Below are 8415 nucleotides of genomic sequence, written 5' to 3' on the forward strand. Positions count from 1 at the left end.
GCTCCCTTGAGTTTTATTGCACCTTAGCCCCCCCCTACACCCTCCCCCACTTTATCTAATTTGAATCTCAAGAATAAAATTTTCTCAGGTCAGAGATGAAATTAGCATCGTATTCACCCCATGTTGGCCTTTACATTAAACATGGCATAATTTTCGCAGTTTGTTAACTACTTCAGGAGCTAACATGGTGGAAGCCACATCTTCCCACTGGAAGTGGGATGTACTTACTGTGAGTCAAGCAGGACCAACAGTTTGTATACATTATCTTCTCACACAGCTCTGGGAGGGAGATGCCCGTCTGTCCCTGTTGGCCAATGGGAAGCAGGCCCGGCAGAGAGTGCAGCTAGTGAGCGGCAGAGCTGGCATTGAGCGGAGCCGGCAGACTCCAGTGCTCAGGCTGTGGAGCTGTGTGAAGCCGGCTGTTTTTAGGGGGGACCTTAGTCTTTCTGAAATGCTCTTCACTCGAGTTGCCAAATGTGTTTTAAAGCTTTTAAAAAGCTTCAGTGGACAAGCAGGAAAAACTAGTTTTAACAACTCACCCTCAAAAAGCCTTTAATCCCTCCATCTGAAATACCTGGTGCAGTAACTTCCCATTCAACTCATCGCTATCTCTGGCTGCAATTTTCAGCCTTTTTCGTCTCATGGCACATAAACTAATTACTAAAATTCTGCAACATACCAGATACAGTTTTTTGCCAGTGAGACCAAAAGAAGGGTATGATGTTGATTCATTCACACCAGATGGCTATTGTGTTGGCTGTTGTAATTTTTTAATTTTTACAATTGAGGGGGAAATGGGTCAGTGTCCCTGACTAGGTATTGCATGTTTTAAAAATTCTTGTGGCGCATCAGTTGAAAATTGCTGCTCTTGGCAATTGGAAATGAATTTCTATTAAGAAAGCGCCTACAGCCGAAACCGGTTTGGCTCGGTGGATAGAGCGTCGGCCTGCGGACTGAAGGGTCCCGGGTTCGATTCCGGTCAGGGGCATGTACCTGGGTTGCGGGCACATCCCCAGTGGGAGATGTGCAGGGGGCAGCTGATCGATGTTTCTCTCTCATCGATGTTCCTAATTCTCTATCTCTCTCCCTTCCTCTCTGTAAAAAAATCAATAAACTATATTTAAAAAAAAAAAAAAAAGAAAGCACCTACAAAGTTGAAGGCACTGTGGTTGTGTCCAGTGCCCCTGTTCTTAGAATTTCGCCACCAGCAGCAGAGAACCTGGGGAAGTCAAACACTAGAGATCTGCTGGGTGCCGGGGTCTGCGGCAGGTAGACGTTCCCTTCTCTGCCTGCTCCCTCTGAATGACATGGCTGTTGAGTGTAGGGAAGGGAAGTAGTTCTAGTGGTTGTCATAAATGTAGAGACGGAAGGAGCCATATCACCTGTACAGATGGGGTGACTGAGGCCCAAAACATGAATGTTCCGTAGTCAGGAAGCAAGTTGTGGCAAAGCCAGGACCTCTCATTCAACTACTAAATCTCAGCAAATCTCACTTGAGAGTGGGCAAGGGAAAGACCATAGAGCAGCCGTGGGCAAACTACGGCCCGTGGGCCGGATCCAGCCCGTTTGAAATGAATAAAACTATTGAAAAAAAAGACCGTACCCTTTTATGTAATGATGTTTACTTTGAATTTATATTAGTTCACACAAACACTCCATCCATGCTTTTGTTCCGGCCCTCCGGTCCAGTTTAAGAACCCATTGTGGCCCTCGAGTCAAAAAGTTTGCCCACCCCTGCCATAGAGACTAGCTTTGGGCTGTTTCAGCCTATAGTGAGGATGAGGAGCGCCATCTCACACCATCTGGCCTTAGCTAATCCCCAGGCAAGTCCAGGTACTCAGCATCTCCAGTCTGAATGGCTGGGGCAATTAATTCCAACACTCAGCAAGCTGTTAGGTCCGTCTACCTGTCAGTAAAGTCTTCTTCCCAGTTTTATTGAGATGTAATTGACAAAGTAAAAATCTTGACTAGGCTATGGACACTTCTTACAGTTCAGACAATGCAGTTCTAAGCGGTTAGGAAATACTTTGAAAAGAAAACTGGATTCTTAGTCCTTAAAAGTATTTTGATTGATTTTTAGGGCTAAACAAGAAAACAGTTGAGCCGAAACCGGTTTGGCTCAGTGGATAGAGCGTCGGCTTGCGGACTGAAAGGTCCCAGGTTCGATTCCGGTCAAGGGCATGTACCTGGGTTGCAGGCACATCCCCAGTAGGAGATGTGTAGCAGGCAACTGATCGATGTTTCTAACTATCTCTCTCCCTTCCTCTCTGTAAAAAATCAATAAAATATATTAAAAAAAAAAAAAGAAAACAGTTGAAATGTAGGCACATGGTTTGATCCTTTGTAACTTTCAGTCATTATTTGTATTCTTAGACTCAGTTCCACATTCCACACAGACTTTTCTGCTTAAAACAAAACACAACATTAAAAACAAAACAAAAACAACACTACTCACTCGAAAGCAAGCTTTTATAAATGTAGGAACCTTTCTATATATCCCCAGCGTCTAGAAAGCCAAATATTTGTTGAATTAATTGCATGAAAGCATAAAAACCAAGTGAGTCTCTCCCTAAATGATCCGTTTCAATTGTTAAATAGCATTTAACCAGATGAAGACATTCTGGGATAGTAGCCACAGGAAGGAATGTCATTATTTGATTATCACATACTTGGGAGGTTAGGGCTTTTTTTCTAAAAAGATGGTTAACTGGTCATTTGTAAAGCTATTCTGAATACACACAAAGGAAGTTGCATGGTTGTATTAGGGTGAAAAGCTAAGCTGCTGTAACAGACTCAACAAAACAGTGGCTTCAAAAACAAAGAGGTTTGTTTCTCACAGAACAACTCTGAGGGGAGTTAGCATTTCTGAAGTGAGCAGCCCAGGTCAGTGGGGCAGCTCTGCTCCGAGCGGTCATTCAGGGACACAGGCTCCTGCTATCACGTTGCCTGCAATCTCCTGGGGGCATTGTCGTCACCTGCGCGGCGGAAGCTGGGTCATCAGTGGCTCCAGCCAGTGGGAAGGGAACTGCATGGAGGAGGCACACCCTGATGCCTTACTGCCCAGACCCGGCCGTGGTGTGGGGACTGCTCACTTTCTGTTGGCAAGAATTCAGTCAGACGGCACCTACCTGCAGAGGAGGCTGAGAAGTGTAGGCTAGCCATGTGCCAAGCAAGACTGGGAGAACAGATCTTGGTGGGCAACTTGCAGTCTCCACTAAGTTAGTAACATGGAAAGAGCCCGAATTCCAGGCTGCTTTAACCAATTAGCTCCAGGGGCAAATCTCTCCACTTCCCCAGCCGTGAAATCAGGGAGTTGTCGGAGCTGACCTCTGATATATTTCAATTGACAAGATCTTGTCTGATGCGATCTTAAAGAGGAGAATTTAAAAAACATAGGGAATGTGAGATTGATGGAGACTGAGGGCCCGTGCTAACACTAAAGGTGGTGGGGAGGGAAGATAGGAGCTATTTATAGTCCACCTCCTTATAAGAAGGAATCAAGACACCCCCTCCCCCCCCCCCCAAAAAAAGGAAAAGAGAAAGATTTCTGAAGAATTAGCTCTTCTACTAAGATGTTTATGTTAAGACCCATGCTCACAAGTGAAACATACTCAAGCAGAAACCAGGCAAACCAAACTCCAGCAGAAAGGTGAATTGATAATAGGCTGTTTCATCAAATTCAAGGGTGAGAGGGCATCAAGGTCCCACCTACAACTGGTACTGCCTGATCTGATGCTGTGGAGACTTCCTCTCTCCCTCCCTTCAAACAGACTTTCTGTAGAGGGTGGGAGACAGGGCTGCCAGTAGCACCGAACCCTTACCTCTTAGAGCTTTTACATCCCTCTCGGAGTGTAAAAGGACGCTTGGGGATTGTCGATGCTTTCTCTGGTTCTAAGTTCAAAAGTGCAAGGACATCTCACACCCATTCGGATGGCTCCTACCTATTAAGAAACCAGGAAGTAATAAATGTTGATGAGGATGTGGAGAAATTGGAAGGCGTGTGCACTTTTGGTGGAAATGTAAAATGCTGAAGCCACTGTGATAAACAGTATGGAGCCCTAGCCGGTTTGGCTCAGGGGTTGGAGTGTCAGCCCTCAGACTGAAGGGTCCTGGGTTCGATTCCAGTCAAGGGCACGTACCTCGGTTGCAGGTTTGATCCCCGACCCCAATCTGGGTGCGAGCAGGAAGGCAACCAATCGATGTGTCTCTCTCACATTGATGTTAGTCTCTCCCCCTCCCTTCCATTCCCTCTAAAAATCAATAGAAAAAAATATCCTCAGGTGAGGATTAACAAGCAAACAAAACAAAAAGCCAATATGGAGATTCCTCAAAAAATTAAAAGTAGGATTGCCATATGATCCAGTAATTCCACCTCTGGGTACATATCCAGAAGGGCTAGGAGGATGTTGGAGGCCTTCTTGTACACCCATGTTCATAGCATTATTCACAATTGCCAAAAGGTGGAAATAATCCCCAAGCGTCCTTCGACAGATGAATGGATAAACGTAATGTGATCTATATGTACAATGCAATATTATCCAATCTTCAGGAAGGAAATTCTAACACATCCTGCAACATGGACGAACCCTACAGATATGCTAAATAACATAAGCCAGTAAAAAAAACAACAATTACTGGATGATTCCACTTTTGTCAAGTTACCAATTTCATAGAGGCAGTAAGTAGAGTTGAGGTTGGCAGGAAAGAGAAGGAAATGGGGAGTTGTTCAATGGGTATAGAGTTTCAATTTTGCAAGACAGAAAAGGTTCTGGAGATTGGTTGCACAACACTGTGCAATGTTTAATACTACTGAACTTGACACTTAAAAATGGTTAAGGTCATAAATTTTGTTAGGTGCATTGTACCACAGTTTACAAAAGGGCAGGGCAGGTGCAGCTGGGCACCAGGCCTGCCACCACCAGCACTGCCTGTCTCTCCCTCCTTGTTCTCCTCTGCGTGCTGACTCCGTGCGTTTCTCCATGCACACCGGTTTTCTTCAAATGCTCATTGGCATTTTCCACACCTCGCTTCTCATAGCTCTTCCCCACCGCAAAGTGGGCCTGTGTCTCAAATTTAAAGATCTTAAGGAAGGACTCCGTGCAGAGCTGAGTTCTATTGTCGCTCCCCCTGGATTAAGCAGGAAAGCTGGTTGCCCAAGAACGTGGCAGTTCCCTATAGAGCCATGTGACTAGAACGTGGCTGAGGTCAAAAACCATTTTCAGAAAGGGTGAGTGTGGGATTGATGCTAAATAGACCAAACGATACACATCCTAAGCAGTGACACAGAGCCCTTACTGGCAGGTTAAGAGAGAAGCCCAGGTCTTCCGACTGCACCCTGAGTGGCGTCTGGTAACTACGAGTACTTCCCACACAAAAGGAAGGCCTTGCTGTGCAAAGCCCCCCGGACAGGGCATTCTCAGCTGTGAATCTCCAGATGGGGGTGATGAACCACCTGAAAGTGAGACTTAAAATCATTTAGGCTATGTCTTCTTCCTGAGCTTCCTTGTTAATATCAAGGGGATTGAGGGCTGAAGACTTTTATAGAAATGTTATTGTGGACTCAAAAATATCTCTGTGTCCTACTAGATGTGCACAATGAGGTAGAATCCCATGAAAACCAGTGGGTTCCTGATGGCAGATGGAGGCGCCAGCCCACCTTGCCAAACGTTCACAGTCAGAATCTTCACATGCTTTTTAGGAATTCCCTTGATAGTGGCACTCCTGGCTTTCGGTTGTTTTAAATGTCAGCGCGTGCAGAGAATTCAGTGATCACCTGGTTCAGTTGTTTTCCAACTTGTTTTATTTGTATTTATTTATGTTTTAAATATATTTTTTACTGATTTCAGAGAGGAAAAGAGAGGGAGAGAGAGATAGAAACATCAATGATAAGAGAATCATTGACCGGCCGCCTCCTGCATGCCCCACACTGGGAATCGAGCCCGAAACCTGGGCATGTGCCCTGACTGGAAGTCGAACCATGACCTCCTAGTTCATAGGTCGACGCTCAACCACTGAACAATGCCGGCCAGGCAGTTCTCCAACTTGTTTTAGCTGTGGATCTTTTTTGTTCCTTCTTCCAAATAAAGTCCTACCTGAACTCCAATATATAATATAGATTGAAACAGAGTCGCGTGGGGTTTGGGCAGGTCACAGGGGCCTCTGGACCTTCTGATTGTCTCCTCCCCTTTGAAAGGCACTGATCTAGATGAGCCATTTGAGTTCACAGATGGAGAAACTGAGGCCCACAGAGGTTGAGTGGTTCACAGCATGAAGAATATTAGAGCTGTGACCTGAATCCTGGTCTCCTGGCCTCAGAGCTGTGTTCTTTCTATTGTATCAATAGCTTCTAGCTATTTTGAATGATCACTTCATCATTTTTCTTCAGGTCCATGATAGCTTGAACTGGACTAAAGATGACGGCAAATAGAGGACTTTGGGAGCCTGATCTAATAAACAGATAAGAGCTTTATAATTAGGAGCATTTGTTAATTTATTCAGCAGACTTAATGAGTGCTTACTGCTAGTATTTACCATGCTAGGCACTAGAGATATGTATCAGTGAACAAGACAATTCCTGTCCTCAGAGCCTTCCAAGTCTTCTGTGCTACGTCAGTGGATGTGGTGATACTGTAACAGAGGGGAACGTGCACAGTTGTTCCTGACCCAGTTCAGGGAAGTCTGGGAAGAATTTCTGAAGAAACGGCATCTAAGAAAACACTAGAAGAAACAGGAGTGAGTCAGGTAGGGGAGTGTTAGGAGAAAGGCTGGAGAGGTCTGCAGGAAGCAGGTCATAGAGGTCCTTGTAAACCATTAACCCCAAGGTAACAACCTCAGATATGTTTGCTGGGGAGATCCCTGCTACAATGTGGAGAATGAATCAGCTGAAACAAACCAGAGGCAGGGGGACGGTGGTTGAAGTGTTTGGTAGGTAGAATTTACAGGACTTAATGATTGGCTAAATATTGACGGTAAGGGAGAATGATGGGTCAAGAACAGGCTCAGGTTTCTCACTCGGGCAACTGATTGATGGTGGTTTCTTTGGCCAAGATGGGGAGCACTGGAGAAAGAGCAGACGTGGGCTGAGGGCAGAGGATGCGTTCAGTTTGGGAGTGGTTGAGCTTGAAGTGTCTGTGAAGAATCCTAATGGGGAGTACAGCGAGGAACTGGGGATTCAGGTTGAGCCCAGAGAGAATTCTGGGCTAGAGATAGGGATCTCTAAGTCATCAGCGTGGATGGCATTCGAAGCCGTGGAGAATGAGGTCACTTGAGCAGGGGGTGTAGTGAGAAGAGCGAAGGTGTAGCGCAGAACTGGAGGAACACCCAACAATTGTGGAAGAGGAGCTTGCATCAGAGACTGAGGAGAGAGAGGGGAGCGGCCAGGAGGCTGCTGGGGTCTCGAAGCTGAGTGGGAAGAGCTTTAGTAAGCAGCGGGGGAGGCTGTGCCGAGAGGCCATGTCCATAAGGAAGGAGACACCTTCCGTGGATTTTAGTGACGAGAGCATCGTGGTAGCCTTGGGAAGGGAAGGCTCAGTTGGTGGGTAGCAAATGGAAGTCACATCTCAGTGGTTTGGAGAGAGAGTGGGAGGAAGGAGGGTAGTCACAGTGAGCGTGGCCTGCTCTTTAAGTTATGAAAAGGAGAGAGGGTGGTTGCCAAGGGGAAGCGTGGGGTTGAAGGACGTTGTTTTATTTCTGAGAGACTTGCACATGTGTAAATGCCACTTGGAAGAGCTGGTAGTGCTAAATACTAGAAAATGGTCTCCTCCTTTTGCGACAGATTTGGAGGAACATCTGTGCCAATATGGCTGCCCTCCTCCTTGATGTTGTCTAGAGCCGGAGGGAGGGTGACCACGCGTCTGGTTTTGTCTGGGACGTTCCTGATTCTAGCACTCGGAGTTCCCTGTCCTGGGCAGCCGCTCAGGCCAGGCAAACAGGATGGTTTGTTCACGTCCTGTAGACTCCCTCCCTAAGGAGGAGTAAGAAATAGTCTACCGTGGCAGAAGGCAATTTACCATTTCCCTGAATACCGCGAGGAGCTGCCTGCCTCAGAAAAAGACCTGTTGCAAGGAACAGAAGGAAGTGTAGGCACTACCTGATTGGTGTAGCAATAGGCTTCCAAAAGAGGGTACCTATTTAATTTACAACCAGCAATCCTGCCAATGCAATAATCCGAGATAAGGAGATGTGGAGGAGGTTAAAATGCGGCTGTTAAATTAAAAACTGTATGGAGCCCAGCTGGTGTGGCTCAGTGGCTGAGTGTCACCTGTGAACCAAGAGGGTGGCTGGTTGATTCCAGTCAGGGCGCATGCCCGGGTGTTGGTCTTGATCCCCAGTAGGGGGCGTGCAAGAGGCAGCTGATCAACGATGTTTCTACCTCTCTATCGTTCTTCCTTCCTCTTTAAAATTAGTAAGAACATA

The sequence above is a fragment of the Myotis nattereri genome, assembly GCF_964212035.1.
Source record: "Myotis nattereri genome assembly, chromosome: 3".
Classification (NCBI taxonomy): Eukaryota; Metazoa; Chordata; class Mammalia; order Chiroptera; family Vespertilionidae; genus Myotis; species Myotis nattereri.